The sequence below is a fragment of the Equus caballus genome, chromosome 20 (genome assembly GCF_041296265.1).
Source record: "Equus caballus isolate H_3958 breed thoroughbred chromosome 20, TB-T2T, whole genome shotgun sequence".
In the NCBI taxonomy this organism is placed as follows: domain Eukaryota; kingdom Metazoa; phylum Chordata; class Mammalia; order Perissodactyla; family Equidae; genus Equus; species Equus caballus.
Window position 1 is genome coordinate 30,048,930 of NC_091703.1, and position 17,732 is coordinate 30,066,661.

A 17,732-nucleotide genomic window follows, 5' to 3' on the forward strand; every position below is an offset into this window, starting at 1 on the left:
AGTGCTAACTTCCGATTCGCGTATATTCACGGGGTTCATTTATGATAGACTTTGCTGATATGAAGATACTTTACTTCCACAGCAGACCCTTAGTCTGCCGCTTTAATAATCTAGTCCAACTGAGATACAATTGACTTACACTCTTTGTTCTTGATTAACCCTAATTGCTCATAAAAGATGTCCTAAAATCATTAATGCTGGAATTTTTCAGGGATCCATGTCAAGATTTTCAGCCTGTTAATTCCACAATTCACCTTCTTTACTTTTTAAAAATTTGGACATCTGCCAGTCTTGGGCATCAGTCGCACTCCTTCAAAGTGGCCTTCAGGGGTCCTGTGGCCAATGTGCCTGCCTTCAGGATCCTTCAGGTGATTTTATCTAGATATGAAGACTTGCATTTACAGGAAGTAGTTATTCTTTTACTATCTCCTTGTATGTCATGAAATTTAATTTCCACATATTACTGTTTTTCCTCCCACTCTCAATTGAAGGTCAGGATCTTTGATGGAGAAATAGAAGCCTGATCATTGTTAAGTAATTCTATGGCCCCTCTGCCATCTGTTGAAATTACCAAATTCATTTCCTGGGGTTTTGGGAAAAAATAGCAAGTATTTCAGGCATACAAAAGAATAATTTAAGAAATACTCAACATCTAACTTGACCTAAATATTACAGAAATGATTAAATTCCCTTGTCTTCCCCTCCCCAAGCCCTCTCCCCTTCCTTCTCAGATTAACTATGATCTTGATATTGATGTTGTTATTCCCATGCATGTTTATACATTTTTAGTATATATGTGGGTAGCCGCAAACATTATATAGTATAATTTACATTTTACTAATTTTATACAAATGGTTTCACTGTGTACATATTCTCTAAGTTTAAAGGCTTGATTTGATTTACGTTCAATATTTTTGGCAAGAATACTTCAGAGGGGTTACTTAGTACTTTGTATTTAACTTTATGGTTTTGAGATTTGTCCTTAATGAAAAATGTAGCTCCAGCTCATTCATTTTAACTGTCACAGGTCTTTTATCATTTTCCTTCCAATAATCTTGTTAAGTATTCTGATTATTTTTCTAGTTCAACTCAGAAATTTAGCAGGTGTTTGTTTTTTGTCTTTGATTTCATGGATTTTGCTTTGTTTATTTTGGCTGTCCTTTTGAAATAATTTTCTTGGAGTTTCCTCTTCTAAAAAGGTAATGTCCCCTAATTTTATGCTAGAAAGTTCATATTCTAGTGTTGGGAAGAACAATCTAAAACGTATTTGCTACATCCTCAAACTTTTAATATATCTTTTGTGCTTAACTTTATTACTAACATATATTTAATATTTTCTGTTCAAGTTTCTGCTGCTAATCATTATGCTGAAATATAATTAAATATATTATAGAAAAATACCATATATTGGAAATGCAATATTTTGGAAAATACAGCATACTTTATTTATAATGCATGCTTGTGGGTCTTCATAATCCTAAAAATTCTAACACATTTAAATATATGCGACACGTAGTTCTCTTTTAAATAAAGCTACTGATAAGAGGCATATGCTGTTAGTCAAAGATGCTTTGCGGCGATTTTTTTCAGACCCGTTTCAAATCATTTATTTAATAAGCATTTCTTCAGCAACTGTTTTAAGAGCTTGGGATACATGAGTGAACAAAAGAGTTAAAGATATCTGCCCCATGGAGTTTACATTCAAGTAATTCTGATTAACTCTTGCTCCCATTTTCTTTCTTTGTTTTCTCTCTTCATACACTGAAGAAAATAAATTTCCTGTGCAAGCGAATCTGTTCTCAAACGTGGCAACAGTCTCAAACTGAAAAGCAATGGCTCAGACCCTCCAGCTTCTCAGGGTTTGCAGCGCTGGACCAAAGAGAAGAGTCCTCCCGGGGTCCTAGAAGGGTGAGCCGCGCGTTACCATGGAGACCGCGGAACTTGAGGGCTCTGAGGCGCGGGTGGGGTTTCTTCGACCTCACCTTGGGGGTGCCCTTTGCACTCCTTCTGTGCCGCCGCCGGGAAGGCAGGACTCGCAAGGGCGGCGGCGGAGCTGAGGCCGCGGGGCAGGTATGTGCGGTCGCGGGCAGAGTTCTGGCGGCCGCCCCTCGCCGGCCTTCTGGGGCGGGGCGGGAGGTGGGGTGAATTGGGATGCAGGAGGTCCCGCCTGGCCGAGCATCTTTTTCTTTACCTCTTCTAGCCTGTTTTTCTCTACTCCCCCTGCTCCTTCTTTAGGAGAAGATCCTAAGCTCCTCATTATTTAACATTAAAATTTTAAAATTTTACTTGGCACACAGTTGAATATAGCGCTTATTCTGGGTCAGGTCTTGTTCTAAGTGCTTTATATATATATGTATTAAGTCATTTAACTCTCAAAAAACCCAATGAGGTGGGTGCTATCCCTATCGCAATTTTTAGATAGGCAACTTGAACCCTAGAGAGGATAGTAAACTTGCCCGTGGTGGCATAGCTGGTAAGTTGAGATAGGAAACCCAAGGGGTCTGGTGCCGGCATCTGAGCTCTTAACCACCGTATTAGGTTGTCCTTGGTAACCCTAAAATTCTGATCAGAGCTTTAATTTTCTTCCTGTCTGCCAATTTCTTTTCCCTTCCAGCTGCTAGGTTCTTTTGTGATTTTTAAAAGTGTTTTTATTTTCCCTCCCCAAAGCCCCAGTACATGGTTATATATCCTAGTTGTTGTAAATCCTTCTATGTGAGCCACTACCATAGCATGGCAACTGACAAATGGGTGGTGTGGTTCCGTGTCAGGGAAGTGAACCCATGTGGCCAAAGCCGTGAGAGTATGGAACTTTAACCACTAGGCCACCAGGGCTGGCTCCTTTTGTGATTTTTAATTGTTGATGTGGTACTGCTCTCATTCATGACTTCTTTTCTCTTTCTTTTCTCCTGCCCTTTTCTTGCAGGCCAATACTTGAAATGTAGATTGGAGCCTCTGAACTTTACTGGTCTCTAAAGCCATACTGTCAATGGACAAAAAAGGCAGAGCAGCTCCTGCCCTGTGGCTCAAAATGTCAGTCACGTCAGAGAAGGCAGTTATTTTTGATAGGTGTCCACATGGGTTTGGCTCCCTTGAGGAGGCCTGCCCTGAGGAGCAGGCCCTGGATGTCCTACCTGGAGAGAGACAGGACTGGAGGTGGGTCCATGATTCACCTAGCAGAGAGGTGGTCATAGGAGTGATGGGAGATGAAGAGTGAGATCTGGGTGGAGAAGAGTAGGTAAGAGGAGGTGGAGTCTCTACTGGCCAGGGGAGAGACAATGAAGAACCTGGTTTTCTTAAGGGCTAAAGCAGGCAGTGGCAAAGCTCCTCAACTGAGATTTTTCCTTGACCTCTTTGTTGCTGACTATATTGATATAGTTTTTAGAGTTGCATGCTTTTGTAGGAAACTCTATATGAATCCTCTGTCTTTTTCTAAAATGGAATGAGAATTGGATTTTCCCTTTCTCTGCAGTCCAGTGAGATTGCTCCTTTATATCTTTCCTGGGATTTTAATTTTAACATATGAATAGTCCTTTTTTTCTTCCCTTTTGATGACATTCCTACATCTGGGTTCCATCTGGTGCCCAAGAAAGGCAGAGCTTGGCATGTGAGAAGATTTTGGTATCAGCCTTGGATTCACCAGTTATCCAACATTGGCCCATAGTCAACCAGCCTGAAAATGTCATCCCTTTTTCTTGGGTCCTACAAAAGAGAGGTGGGGAGCTAGCATTCATCCTTCTGCTTATGAAGAGAGTTCTGGCAGTCTAATAGAAAATGAGCTAGAGCATGTCTTCCAAAGGATGGTACCAAGAACTGATTTTTAGATGTTATACATATGAATATTAAAAAAAAAAAGAACTAAATGAACATTGGGCTGCCCTCTGAGTGACTGAAAGCTATTCCTGAGCTATTCCTGAAGCAACCCCACCCTGCCGTGGCTCTGGAGACTGGCCATCTTATTCCCTATGGCAGAGGTCAGCCTGCAGGCTTAATGGGACCTACCACCTGTTTTTGTATGGCCCTTGAACTAAAAATGGTTTTTACATTTTTAAATGGTTGAAAAACAATCAAAAGAATAATATTTTGTGACGTGTGAAAATTATAAAATTTCTAATTTCCCTGTCCATAAATTTTATTGGAACACAGCCACGCTCATTTGTTTATGTACGGCTTTCATGCTACAACAGCAGAGTTGAGTAGATTGAGACTGTGTGGCCTGCAAAACCATAAGTATTTATCATCTGGCCCTTTATAGAACATGTTTTCAGATCATCCGTGTTTTCCTTAGGGTGACCCACAGCCCATTCTTTAAAATTGGTATGGGGATTGAACTCCCTGTTCTCTGCTGTTCCAGGCTTCACAGCTCTGTCCCTGCCCTCCTTCATTCCCCAAGCTTTCTCTGGACATGGTGATTGATAAAGTTGCTGCCCTCAGGGAGCTCACATAGTGTAGTGGAAAAGAGAGAAAATAAATATGTATGTATATGTAGAAATAAAGCAGGGGAAGAGTGATGAGGTTGGGAGAAGATGGGGTGGTAGATGTGATAGTTTAGGTGAGATTGTCAGGAAGTCTTTTCCAAGGTGTGGGGGCCTAGGTCCAAATAATGGTAAAGCTACGATGAGGGTTACGTAGTCAGGGGGTTTGCATTTCCTTCTGCATTTCGCTATATTTTCACAACAGACTATTTAGTTATTGGGAAATATCATATAAAACAGCTTCATGGTAAAAAGACATGCATCTTTTTCCTATTCTTGTTACTGACTTCACCTTTAATAATTTACTAGATAGCCCTTATTTAGAGAGAATGGCTGTGGTGTAATGTAGCAGTTCAGTTCCTTACAATGATGAAAAATATAGGATCCTATTTCAGTCCAGATGATGAAGAGGGAGATAAACAGGATGATTCTAGTTTGTGTCTGGAAAGGGTGGGATTGAATAAGGGTAAGCCTCACCCTAAGGAACCAAGTTATCAATTGAGGGAGGATCTGGATGTCACATACAACCTCTCATAAACAAGAGGTAAGTTTTGTTACCTGATAAGATGCCATTTGGCCCCAGCCCAGAGAAAGTGCAGGATTTCTAATTGGGAAAATTCTGAAAGAGAATTAGACAAAGGGAGATTTTATTTGTGATATTCTGTTCTCTGTTTTATAGAATAGTAAATAAATTATCCAAGCCAAATGTTTTTTAAAGATAAAATATTAAAATATTTGATAAGAGTAAATGTATTGCCCTTGGGCCAGAAAGTCTGTCTGATGGAACTCAAAATCTCCAGACTGCTGGTGCAATTGAGGAGGCACTGCAGGTCTTCATCTGGAGAGCTGCAGGTCGGCCCCTAATCCTATACCTGATATATCTAGGAGGAGAGGCCAGCTCTCAGTTTAATAAGGTCAGCTTTCTTTGTAAGCCCCTTGTACTCCTGGAGCAGATGCTAACAATTAATTTAATTCATGCATTCATTCATGCAGAATGTATTGAGCATACTTTAAGTGCCAGATAATTATGCTGGGTAGTGGAGATACAAAATTGAAGAACATTTGGCTCCTGCTCTCAAGGCACTTCAGTTTGTTTGGGGAAACAAACAAGGAAGTCCGTGATAATAATCCAATGTGATAAGTACTGTGGTAGAAGCATGTACCAGGTGCTCTGGGAGTGGGGTCAGAGGTATAACAGGGATGGAATATTTGGTCTTTATGACTGAGTATATGTATAAGGTACATAAGAGAGAGGGGTTTATGGCTTTGATGACTGAGTAGATAGAAGTGCTGTTCACTAAGTTTGGCATTATAGAAGAAGGAAATGATCAGTTTGGACTTAGATATAATGAGTTTGGGGTGCCTGTGGACATGGAAGCAAAGGTATCTATTGAGTGAAGACGTGTTTTGACTTGAGTAGAGAGATCTGGGCTAGAAATGCAGATTTGAGAGTCATCTGCTCAAGTTGAAGGCATGAATGTAAATGTGGTCACTAGGGAGAAGGTGTACAGTGAGACTGGCAGAGGGACTAGGATGGAGACCTTAAATACACTTAGAGTGCAAGAGGTGAGTAGAAGAAGAGCTACCCTTGAAGGAGACCAAGGAGGAAAACTAAGTAGGAAACAGCAAGAAGGAAGTCAGAGAAAGGAAGAGAATAGTTAAAAGTGACGTACAGTCATGTGCTGCATAATTATGTTTTAGTCAATGACAGACTGCGTATATGACAGTGGTCCCGTCAGATTAGTACCACATAGCCTAGATTTGTAGTAGGATATAGCATCTAGGTTTGTGTAAGTACACTCTATGATGTTCAAGGGATGAAACTGCCTAACAATGAATTTCTCAGGATGCATCCCTGTCTTTAAGTGACACATGACTGTATTTCAAACAGATCAAATAAAGGCAGACTTGCACTTGTGGTAGAAGGAGGAGTGCTGCAAAGGTGTTAGAAGAAGTGGAGGAAACCAGCTCAATACTGAGGTCCGTGCCTCAGCTCTGAGATACTGCTCTTCAGACATGAGGAAAGATTATCCAGGGGATTTCTGGATAATCGATAAATTAGAGTTCAGAATCTGTGAGGATATGAATTTGGAAATGTAAGTGTGGGTTAACTTTAGCGATTGAATGGGTTTCTTTTCTAAGTACCAAGAGATGTGAAAGGAAAATGGATTATGAAGGTAACAGTGAAGCAGCACAGAGTCCAGTGAGTGACCCTCAGGCTTCAGAATGAGCTGGCTGTATCAAAGGGAATGGAAAAAGGAAGTTCCTATTAATATTTTAGATTTCTGTCAGGCTTTTTGAGTATCAAACGACTCTGTTACATACTTCTTTTATATAGTTTGCACCTTTGTATCTGTTAAAAAGGCTGTGCCACAATAGATATAGAGGGGATAGGATTAGAAAATCAAAGGTGGGAGGATTACTGAATGCTAGGATGCAGTTAATTTTAGGAGTTTGATCTGAGGAAAAGAATCCCAGAATTTCTGTGATGGACCACAGTAAGTAAGTAAAAGAAAAGTAATAGTTAGCTGACCAATGAACTTTTGCTTGAGGGCTGCCCCAAGAGAGCATCATTTTGTTCCCAAGTCTTCTCAGAGGAGTTGTGCTGTCAATCATGGGTGGGGACAGGGTAGGGATTGGAGGGTTAGGATATAGGTAGAAGAGCAAAGACATATACCAGATGGCAGCAGCAGTGTGAACAGAATCCTACAGGGAAAACCTGAAGCCTATATGTCAGAGATCATTTTAGCTTGTTGAAACAGATTGAACACTGTATGAGAAATAGGTGAGAGCTACCAGAGAAACCAGTTGAGTTGAGAGTGTGTTGACCATGGCAGTGAGGGTTCTAGTTTCTGTTTTTAGGATACATCTGGATAGGGTTCCTAGATTCACAGGAAAACTATTGGCAGGAGGGAGTCTTTTACTGAGGAATTGCCCCCCTTGACTCTGTTGATTACTTTCTCACCTGTCTGCTACATCTGCTTCCCCTGCATCTGCCTTTCATCATGAGAGTTGCCAAGGAGACAGGGCACGGGAAGAGTTATCTTTGATAAACTGTCCCCAGGTGAGCTCTGATTTCCTTTCTCTCCTTGAGAGTGATTATTCTCTGTGAATAAGGCCAACTGTAATTTATACCCTCAATCAAGGTAGTCTTCGACTACCCAGCTCCAAATTTTAGATGTTTATTCCCCATTAAATAGAATTTATTTGCTGGTGTAACTCTGTCTTTAGATTATACCCTCACACCTTTACTGCTTTCTCTGTTGTTTCCCTGCACTTCTTCCACAATCATAATAAGAGTGATAGCATTTCACTCTAGCAAGATCTCCTTGTTTATTTTATTGCAGTCGTAGGATTATTCCCAGGACAGTAGGTATTTGTTGTTTCAGGAGCTGGTGATGTTTGAAGACATAGCACTGTACTTCACTCAGAAGGAATGGATGTGTTTGATCCTTGCTTAGAGGGACACCTATAGGAATGTGATGCTGGAGAATTATGAGAATTGACTTTCTCTGGGTAAAGACTCTATGCACTCACTTTGGTTCTGCTTTACTTTTTCATGTATCAGTGTCCAATGTTACTTAGATAAGGATCATGCTCTATCTTTATGGCCTCCTGAGGGAAGAGTTTCTTGGGACTTTCTTTGGGTCCAGAGATAGAATTTTCTCTCTGCTGACCATTTCTGGTTTTGTGGAACTACTCTGTATGTACACAGGGAGAAACTGCTTCCTTTGCTATCCTTGAATTCTCATGGAATTCATCCTTTAATTCCTGCCAGCTCCACTAGATCAGAGAGAAACTCTCCTATAAAATCTTATTGCACACAATCCATCAGGAAGAATTTCTTTTTCTTTAGCAGAAAGAGGGCAGCCTAGGTAAATGTGCCTTTGCTTTTTGGGGATCAGAAAGCTGATTCTCTGATACGATTCTCTCCTTTCCTTTTATATATTTGTTGTAAGTGTACAGCTTGATGAATTTTCATAAAGCAAAAGCACCCACATGACCATCCCAGATTAAGAAACAGAACATTACCTGCACCTCAGTAGCCTGCACCTTTGTGCCCCCTTCAGGCAATACTTTTCTCTGCCTCTCTGCCTCTACTTGAGATAATAATTTTCTTGACTTTTCTTTTTTTTCTGCTTTATCTCCCCAACCCCCCAGTACATAGTTGTATATCTTAGTTGCAGGTCCTTCCAGGTGTGGGATGTGGGACGCCGCCTCAACGTGCCTGACGAGCAGTGCCACGTCTGCACCCAGGATCCGAACCCTGGGCCGCCGCAGTGGAGCGTGGGAACTTAACCACTCAGCCATGGAGCCGGCCCCCTGACTTTTAACCTGATAGATTAATGTTGCCTGTTTTTGAATTTTATATAAATGGAATCAAACAGTATATCTTCTGTTATGTTTGGTTCTCTCACTCATCATTATATTTGTGAGATTTGTTCTTTTGTTGCCAGTGGTCACCGTTCGTTCATTCTTGTTAGTGTAGATTATTCCATTGGGTGATCATACTATGATTTGTCATTCTACTGTAGATGGACATTTGAGTTGTTTCCAGTTTTGGTTATTATGTCTTTGGTGAACATATATATGCATTTCTGTTGCATTTATAACTAAGAATTGCTGGGTCATAGAGTATGGCAGTTTACCAAAGTAGTTGTGCAAACTTGTGCTCCTAGCAGCAGTGTTTGAAAGTTATAGTTGTTCCACAGGCTTGTCAACACTTGGCACTGTCCTTTTCATTTTAGCCATTATGGTGGGTGTGAAATGATATCTCCTGTGGTTCTAATTTGCATTTCACTATTAACTAATGGAGTTGAGCACCTTGTTAAATGTTTACTGGCTGTTTAGACATACTGTTTTGTGAAATGCCTATTCTTTTGCCACACTTCTAATTGATTGCCTTTTTGTTATTGATTTGTAGGAATTATTTATATGTTTTATATACTCTGGGGATATTTTAAATCCGTCTCTTATTTATTCTCTGCTTATTTATCCCTCTGATCTCTATTGACCTGTTACTGACTATAAGTCTAGGACCAGGCTTTGGAGTAGCTTTATTTTACTCTCCAGGTAATTGTATCCTGTTACCTTCCATACAAGGAACATTGCAATTTCCCAAACCCGCTGTAATTTCCCAGCTGGAGCAGGGTCAGGAATCCTATGTTCTCGATCTGCATGGAGCTGACTTAAGAGAGGCCTGTACAAGCTCCCGGGCAGGTGAGTCATAAAGAATCTGAGAGTTTCTACTTTCTTTTCTCTTCTTTCTTTATCTTGGAAATTTAACAACACATCATATAGATAATTTCCAGCTATGAATCTTAAAATCTTCCAGAAGGAAAAATGGAAAAAAACTGAATACCAGAGTTTCAACCTGTCATCATTCAAAAAGCATAGGATCCCTTGCATTCAGATTCATTTTATTTTTACCACTTTAGATAAAAATTTATAATCCCCATATACCACACTCTTAAAGCCCTTAGTCTTCCCCCAGGTCAGTTAGTCCATTGCAATGGGATCTTCAACCCAGTCTTCCTTGATGTTCTCCTGGCTTTGTTTTCAAAAAACATATTGATTTACTAGACAGTATTTCCCTGAGTGATGTCCGAGGACCACCTGAATCTGAATCAGTGGGAGTGCTTATTACAAATATAGATTCCTGAGTATCACTGAGACCTACTAATTAATATCCAGGGGCAGGATCGAATTTGCATTTTCACAAGCTTCCCATGTGATATGCCCACTAAAGTTTGAGAAGCATGGTACTAGACTGTGAGCTTTTTAAAGTGAGGGACTGTAGTTATCCCCAGAACATAGTGACATATGATTCATGTTTAATAAATATTTGTTATATGAAAGCTGAAAGAGCTCATGAGCATACCAGTCTCTTATTTCAGGTGTCATTGCTATGCTTAGAGTCTATGGATAACATCATTGAAATAATATACTGTACTTATATTGAAGATAAACTTTCTTTTGGGTTTTGATTAAGAGATTATTCATAGAATAGGTAGAATCTATGCCAGAAGAGAGCTTACATTTTTGTTAGGGAGACAAAATAAATATATGACCTGATTAGCTAAGAGTTAACAAAATAGCATATGTAACAATTCACATATTAGTACAGAGTGAACAATAATTTCTAAGAGAGCCCAAAGACAACTCCTGGTTTGATCAGAGTTGGGTCAAAGTTAATCAAGGGAAGTTTCCTATAGGAGGGAGCTTAGTGGTTTCTGTATATATGGAAGAGGAGTTTAGAGTTATATTTTGAAAGAAAATACTGAGAATAATCTAGCAGCCAGAAGAGAACGTATTCGAAGTGAGGTGCGTGCATTAGCCCAGGGCTGAACAGATTCCTTCAATTGCATCTCATTCCTGAGCCTTCTTGCTGGGATTACTCCAGACGTAACCTATTCTTTTAGCTCCATTTAATTCAGTTTGGAGGGCACTCTGAGGTTATACACCCCTATCTTTGTGTGCTTAGATTTTCCGTTTTATTGTTTACCACATATTTTATTTCCTTTTATTTTCTATTTCAACTTGTTCTCCTTTCCCTTTGTCTTTCTTGGGAAACTCTATCCCACTATTTCTTGATAATTTTGTCTTGCTCCTTGCTTATAGTATTTAAACAATTTTTACGCCTAGAAAATGTTTCCTCACAGCCCATTCTTCTTCTTCCATATAATTACTATTCATTTTTTTCTCCCATGTGAGTGCAATAAACAAGTGACATTTTCTTTTTTTGCTCTCCCTCTTCCTTATTGTTATTTTTCCTTTTTCTTAGTGTCAAGTGTTAAGACCCAGGTTAGGAGTGGGGAATCAATGGAAAAGTACGTTTTGAAAATGAGGAGTCACACTGAGTCATCTTGACAAATACTCAGAAGAATCAGTGTGGAAAATCCATAGAAGCATTGAAAGATAAGAATAGCAATTCTAAGGAGGTGAACAACGAAGATCAGGACATTGTGAGGTCAGAACAAAAAGAAGAGGATTAGGGGAAAGTTTGCACATAAACTTGGAATATGCCATGTATGAAAGAATTCGCAGTGCACACAGTTTCTGTGAATGTAGCACAAGTTGTGAAAACATCTGTTGGCAGTCAGAACTTATTCCCCACGAGAAAATGCATGACAAAGAGAAAGCTTGTGAATGTGAAGAATGTGGAAAAGCTTTCAGAGTGATCTCAGCCCTCACCCTACATAACAGAATCCACAGTGGTGAGAAACCTTATGGATGTGAAGAGTGTGGGAAGGCCTTCAGCCAGAGCTCTGCCCTAACCCAGCACAAAAGAATCCATAGTGGGGAGAAACCGTCTATGTGCGACTAGGGTCACAAAGCCTTCCATGGGAGCTCAGATCTTATTAAACATGAGAGAATTCACACTGGAGTGAAACCCTGTGAATGAGAGGACTGCAGGAAATCCTTTAGGAATATCTCAGCCCTCACTGGACACCACCGGATCCACACTGGGAAGAAACCCTTTGAATGTAATGAATGTGAGAAGACCTTTCATCAGAGCTCAGAACTTAATGTACCCAGAAGAGTCCACACAGGAGAGAAACCATATACATGTGAGAAGTGTGGGAAAGCTTTCAGAGTGAGCTCAGATCCAATGGGCATGAAAGAAGAAAGCGTACTGAAGAGAAACTCCCTCAGCGTGAGAATGAAAAATTAGTGAGTCCAGTTTCCTCTCCTCAGCCACATCCACATCTGCCTCCTTGCAGCATTTGACACTAAGGAGCCCTTACTTTTTTTTGTAAACTTAACCCTATTTAATATTGTATCCTGCTTCCTGGTATTCTCAATCGCTCTTACCCTACTTTTTTCCATACATCTTAGTAATTTCTAATGTGTATTTTATTTGCTTATAATGTTTATTTATTACGTGTATTATCTTATCCCTCTGCTAGAATATAGGACAGGGAAGTTGGTCTCTTGTTTGCTGATCTATTCTAAGCCACTAGAATCTTGCCTGGTAAATGGAGGGAGTGGGGCGGGTGGCACAGTAAATATTTCTTGAATGAAATGAATTCCCTGCTTTCCATGATATGCTTTTTCTGGGTTACCCTTTAGTGCCTCCAGCCGTTCCTTTCCTCTTGCCTCTTGCCTTTGCTGACTGCTCTTGGTCCCCTTATCCTAAGCTGTGGCTGTGTATCATGGTTTGTTCTTTAGGCAAGAAGTCTTTTGTGTGTGTGTTTTATATACTCATAGTTCTCCTTATACAAAAAGATGGTATTTAGTCATATATTAATTGGGAGAATTTAGCATAAATAGTGTTTCCTTTCTCTCTTTTAATGATAAACTTTTGCTAAAAAAAGAGGAAATGTTCTCTGAATATGGTAATAATAATAAAAAATTTTAAAGTCAGGGTTATTTAGATGTAATTGACATATCATAAAATTTAGGTGTGCAGCTTTGTGAGATTTGCCCAATGTATATAGTTGTGTGAACATCATCACGATCAAGAATGAATATTTGCATCATCCCCCCAAATTTCCTCTTGTCCCTTTTGAAGTCAGTCACTCCTCCTACCCCCAGCCCCTGGTAACCTCTGATTGGATTTCTGCCCTAATAGTTTCTGGGCAAGGAGTCTTAATTATGTAACTGGCGATATCTTCTCCTGACCTTCACTGCAATCCTGTTTGACTAAATGATGCTCTGCTTTCACCTCTGCATCAACAGTATGTTGTAATAAATCACACACGTGCTATTTCTGTATTCATGTGGGCATTTCAAGGTGAATCATGGAACCGGAAAAGTAAAAACCTGTGTTTCTACCAGTCTCTTGCCTGAAAGTTCTCTTCCTTTTATCTCAAGAATGTCAGCAAATCATATCAATGCTATGTTTAAAATATACCCTGAATACGTTTCTTACCATCTCCATCTAGGTCAAGCTACTGCTTGTATTCTTGCCTCCCTACAGGGTAACCTCTAGACAGACTCCACAGAGCAGCCAACTGGATTATTTAACAATTCAAATCAGGCGATTTCGCTTAAAATTCTCCAGTGGCTTCCCATCAACCACCCCCTTTTATAAAACATTTTGTCATATTTGCTTCATTTCTTTCTAAACCATTTGAAAATAAGTTGAAAATATCATGATATTATCCCTAAATACTTCAGCATGCCTCTCTTAGAATAATGGCATTCTTTTTCGTAGTCCCAATACCATTATCATACCCAAGAAAATTACTAGAAATTCAATAATACACCCAACATCCAGCCCACATTCAAATTTCCCCATTATCCTTGAAAGTTTTCTATAGCTGTTTTTTTCCCATCAGTCAGGATCCAATTAGGGTACACACTGCGATTGTTATATTTCTTTAGTCTATTTTAATCTAGAACTATGCTGTCTAATATGGTAGCCACGAGTCGCATGTGGCTTCTGAGCTGAACGTGGCTAGTGCAGTTGAGTTGTGCTGTCCGTTAAAATGCACACCGGTTTTGATTTTACACAGAAAAAAATATAAAGTATCTCAATTTTTATACTGATTACATGTTGAAATAATAATATGTGGGTTAAATAAACTATATGATTAAAATTAATTTCAGCTGTTCATTTTTACTTTTTTAAATGACTACTAGAAAACTTAAAATACACATGTGGCTTGCATTTGTTGCTTACATGGTGTTTTTGTTGGATATTGTACATGTAGAACAATTCACTCACATTTGTCTTTCATAACACTGACTTTTTAAAGAGTCCGGGCAAGTTATCTTATAGAACATCCTACATTCTGAATGATCACTTTTAGAATAAAAATCATAGTATATGAAATATAAGGCTTCTCACGATTAGCTCTTTCCCCTGCTGCTGCTACAGGGAGAATCTCCTACGATTATGCCACTTTCTCCACACTGACTTTCTTGCCATTCAGCAAACACATCAAACAAATCCTTTGCAATTTCCTGGGAAATTCTCTTCCCCATAATTTTCACAAGATTGACGCCTTTGTTTCATTCTGGTTTCTGCTCACATATCACCTACTCAGAGGGACCGTCCTGACCATCCTTTCTAAAATAGTACTTTCCATCACTCCCTCCCCTCACCCTGCTTTATCTTTCCTTTTTAAAAAATTTCAGCTTTATCGAGGTATAATTTAGATATAAAATTGTAGGATATTTAAAGTGTACATTGTGAAAGGCTACGCCTCTCATCTAGTTATTTAACACATCTATCACTTAACATATTTTTTTTGGTGAGAACATTTAAGTTCTACTCTCTTAGAAAATTTTAATTATAAACTACAGTGTTATCAACTATAGTCACCATGTTTAACATTTGATCCTCAGACCTTACTCATAACTGAAGTTTTTAACCTTCTTTTACCAATCTTTCCCTATTTCCCAACCCTTAGCCATTGTCAACTATTTTTCTACTCTTTGTTTCTGAGTTTGACTTTTTCTTTAGATTCCACATGTAAGTGATATCATGCAGTATTTCTCATTCTCTGCTTTATTTCACTTAGCATAATGCCCTCAAGCTCCATCCATGTTGTCACAAATGACAAATGGTAGGGGGTTTCTTTCTTTCTCATGGGTAATATTTCATTATATATATATTACATCACATATACCACATCTTTATCCATTCATCTGTTGATTGGGACTTAGATTCTTTCCATATTTTGGCTATTGTGAATAATGCTGCAATGAAAATGGGGGTAAAGATAGCTCTTTGATATCCTGTTTTTGTTTCCTTTGGATATATACCCAGAAATGGGATTGATTGCTGGATCATAAGGTGCTTCTATTTTTAATTTTTTTTTTCTTTTGGTGAGGAAGATTGTCCCTGAGCTAATATCTGTGCCAGTCTTCTTGTATTTTGTGTATGGGATACCACGACAACATGGCTTGCTGAGCAGTAGGTATGACCACACCCAGGATCTGAACCCAAGAACCCTAGGGTGCTAAAGCGGGAGCTTGTGAACTTAACCAGTACGCCACCTGGACAGCCCCTATTTTTAATTTTTTGAAGAAACTGCCTACTGTTTTCCATAGTGACTGCACCAATTTACATTCCCACCAACAGTGTGCAGGGTTCCCTTTTTTCCGCATCCTCACCAATTCTTGTTATTTGTTGTCTTTTTGATAATAGCTATTCTAAGAGGTGTGAGGTGATATCTCATTGTGGTTTTGATTTGCAATTCCCTGATCATTAGTGATGTTGAGCATCTTTTCAAGTACATGTTGGTCATTTGTATGTCTTCTTTGAAAAAATGTCTGTTCAGATCCTCAGCTCATTTTTTCATCAGATTATTATTTTCCTTTTGCTATTGAGTTGTATGAATTCCTTATATGTTTTAGATATTAGCCTCTTTTTCAGATATATGATTTACAAATATTTTCTCCCTTTCCATAGGTTGTCTTTTCATTGTGTTGATTTTTTTTTGCTGTGCTGAAGTCCCATTTGTTTATTTGTGTTTTTGTTGACTGTTTTTGGTGTGTATCCAAAACAACAATTGCCGAGACAAATGTCAAGGAACTTTTCCTCTATTTTTTCTTCTAGGGGTTTTATGGTTCAGGTTTTACGTTTAAATCTTTAATTCATTTCAAGTTAATTATTGTGAGAGATGTAGGATAGGGGTCCAGTTTCATTCTTTTGCATGTGGCTGTCCAGTTTCCCCAGCACCATTTATTGAAGAGACTGTCCTTTGCCTACTGTATGTTTCTGACCCCTTTGTTGCAAATTAATTGTCCATGTATATATGAGTTTATTTCTGGGTTCTCTATTTTGTTTCATTGATCTACATGTCTGCTTTTATTCCAATACTATACTGTCTTTATTACTATGGCTTTGTAATATAGTTTGAAATCAGGAAGTGTGATGCTTCCAACTTTGTTCTTTTTTCAAGATTGCTTTGATTATTCGGGTTCTTTTGTGGTTCCATACAGATGATAGGATTCTTTCTTCTATTTCTGTGAAAAACACCATTGGAATTTTGATAGGGATTGTGTTGAATCTGTAGATTTCTTTGAGTAGTATGGACATTTTAACAATATTCATTCTTCCAGTCCATGAACTTGCAATATCTCTCCATTTGCTTGTGTCTCCAAGTTCTTTGATCAATGTCTTATGTTTTTCAGTGCACAGGTCTTTGACCTCTTTGGTTAAATTTATTCCTAAGTATTTTATTCTTTTTGATGCAATTGTAAATGGGATTAATTTTCTTAACTTCTCTTTTTGGTAGTTTGTTATTAGTGTGTAAAAACAATAGATTTTTGTATGTTGATTTTGTATCCCCCAACTTTACTGAATTTGTTCAGTGATTCTAACAGTTTTTTTAGTGGCATTTTTAGGGTTTTCTATGTATAGTATCATGTTATCTGCATATAGAGACAGTTTTATTTATTGCTTTCCAATTTGAATGCCTTTTGTTTCTTTTTCTTGCCTAATTCCTCAGGCTAGGACTTCCAATACCATGTTGGATAAAAGTGATGAGAGTGGGCATCCTTGTCTTGCTCCTGATCTTAGAGGAAAAGCTTTAGCCTTTTATCATTGAGTATGATGTTAGCTGTGGGCTTGTCATATATGGCCTTTATTATATTGAGGTATGTTCCCTCTATACTCACTTTGTTGAGAGTTTTTATCATGAATGGATGCTGAATTTTGTTAAATGCTTTTTCTACATCTTTGAGATGATCATAGATTTTTATCCTTCATGTTGTTAATACAGTCATGTGCTGCATAATAACATTTTGGTCAGCGACAGACTGCACATGTAAAGGTGCTCCCATATGATTAGTACCATATAGCCTAGGTGTGTAGTAGGCTGTACCATTTGAGTTTGTGTAAGTACACTGATGATGTTTGCACAATAACGAAATTGCCTAATGACACCTTTCTCAGAATATGTCCCCGTTGTTAAGTGATGTGTGACTGTATTTGTATCACGCTGATTGATTTGTGGATGTTGAAATATCTTTGCATCCTTGGAATAAATTCCAATTGATCATGGTGTATGATCCTTTTAATGTATTGTTGAATTTGGTTTGCTAATATTTTACTGAGGATTTGTGCCATTTTTTTCTCCCAGGGATATTGCCTGTAATTTTGTTTTCTTGTAGTGTCCTTGTCTGGTTTTGGTATCAGCGTTATGCTGGCCTCTTAAAATGAGTTTGGAAGTTTTCTTTCCTCTTTTATTTTTTGGAGGAATTTGAGAAGTATCAATATTGATTATTCTTTGAACTTTTGGTAGAACTTACCAGTGGAGGTATTGGGTCCTGGACTTTATTTGTTGGGAGGTTTTTTTTCCT

At 38.6% G+C, this 17,732-nt stretch overlaps 1 non-coding gene across 3 annotated transcripts; it reads left to right on the forward strand.

Moving 5' to 3' along the window:
* The first annotated feature begins 1,801 nt into the window (after positions 1-1,801).
* LOC102149158 (uncharacterized) lies at positions 1,802-14,021 on the forward strand. Of its 3 annotated transcripts, XR_011429910.1 has the most exons (4): positions 1,936-2,070; positions 2,924-3,153; positions 8,634-9,692; positions 11,257-14,021. It is a non-coding gene; the product is annotated as an uncharacterized protein (transcript). The 3 variants fall into 3 exon arrangements; XR_002801962.2 differs by lacking the exon at positions 2,924-3,153 and having other exon boundaries at positions 1,802-2,070; positions 8,654-9,692; XR_011429911.1 differs by lacking the exon at positions 1,936-2,070 and having other exon boundaries at positions 3,044-3,153; positions 8,654-9,692.
* The last annotated feature ends 3,711 nt before the right edge of the window (positions 14,022-17,732 follow it).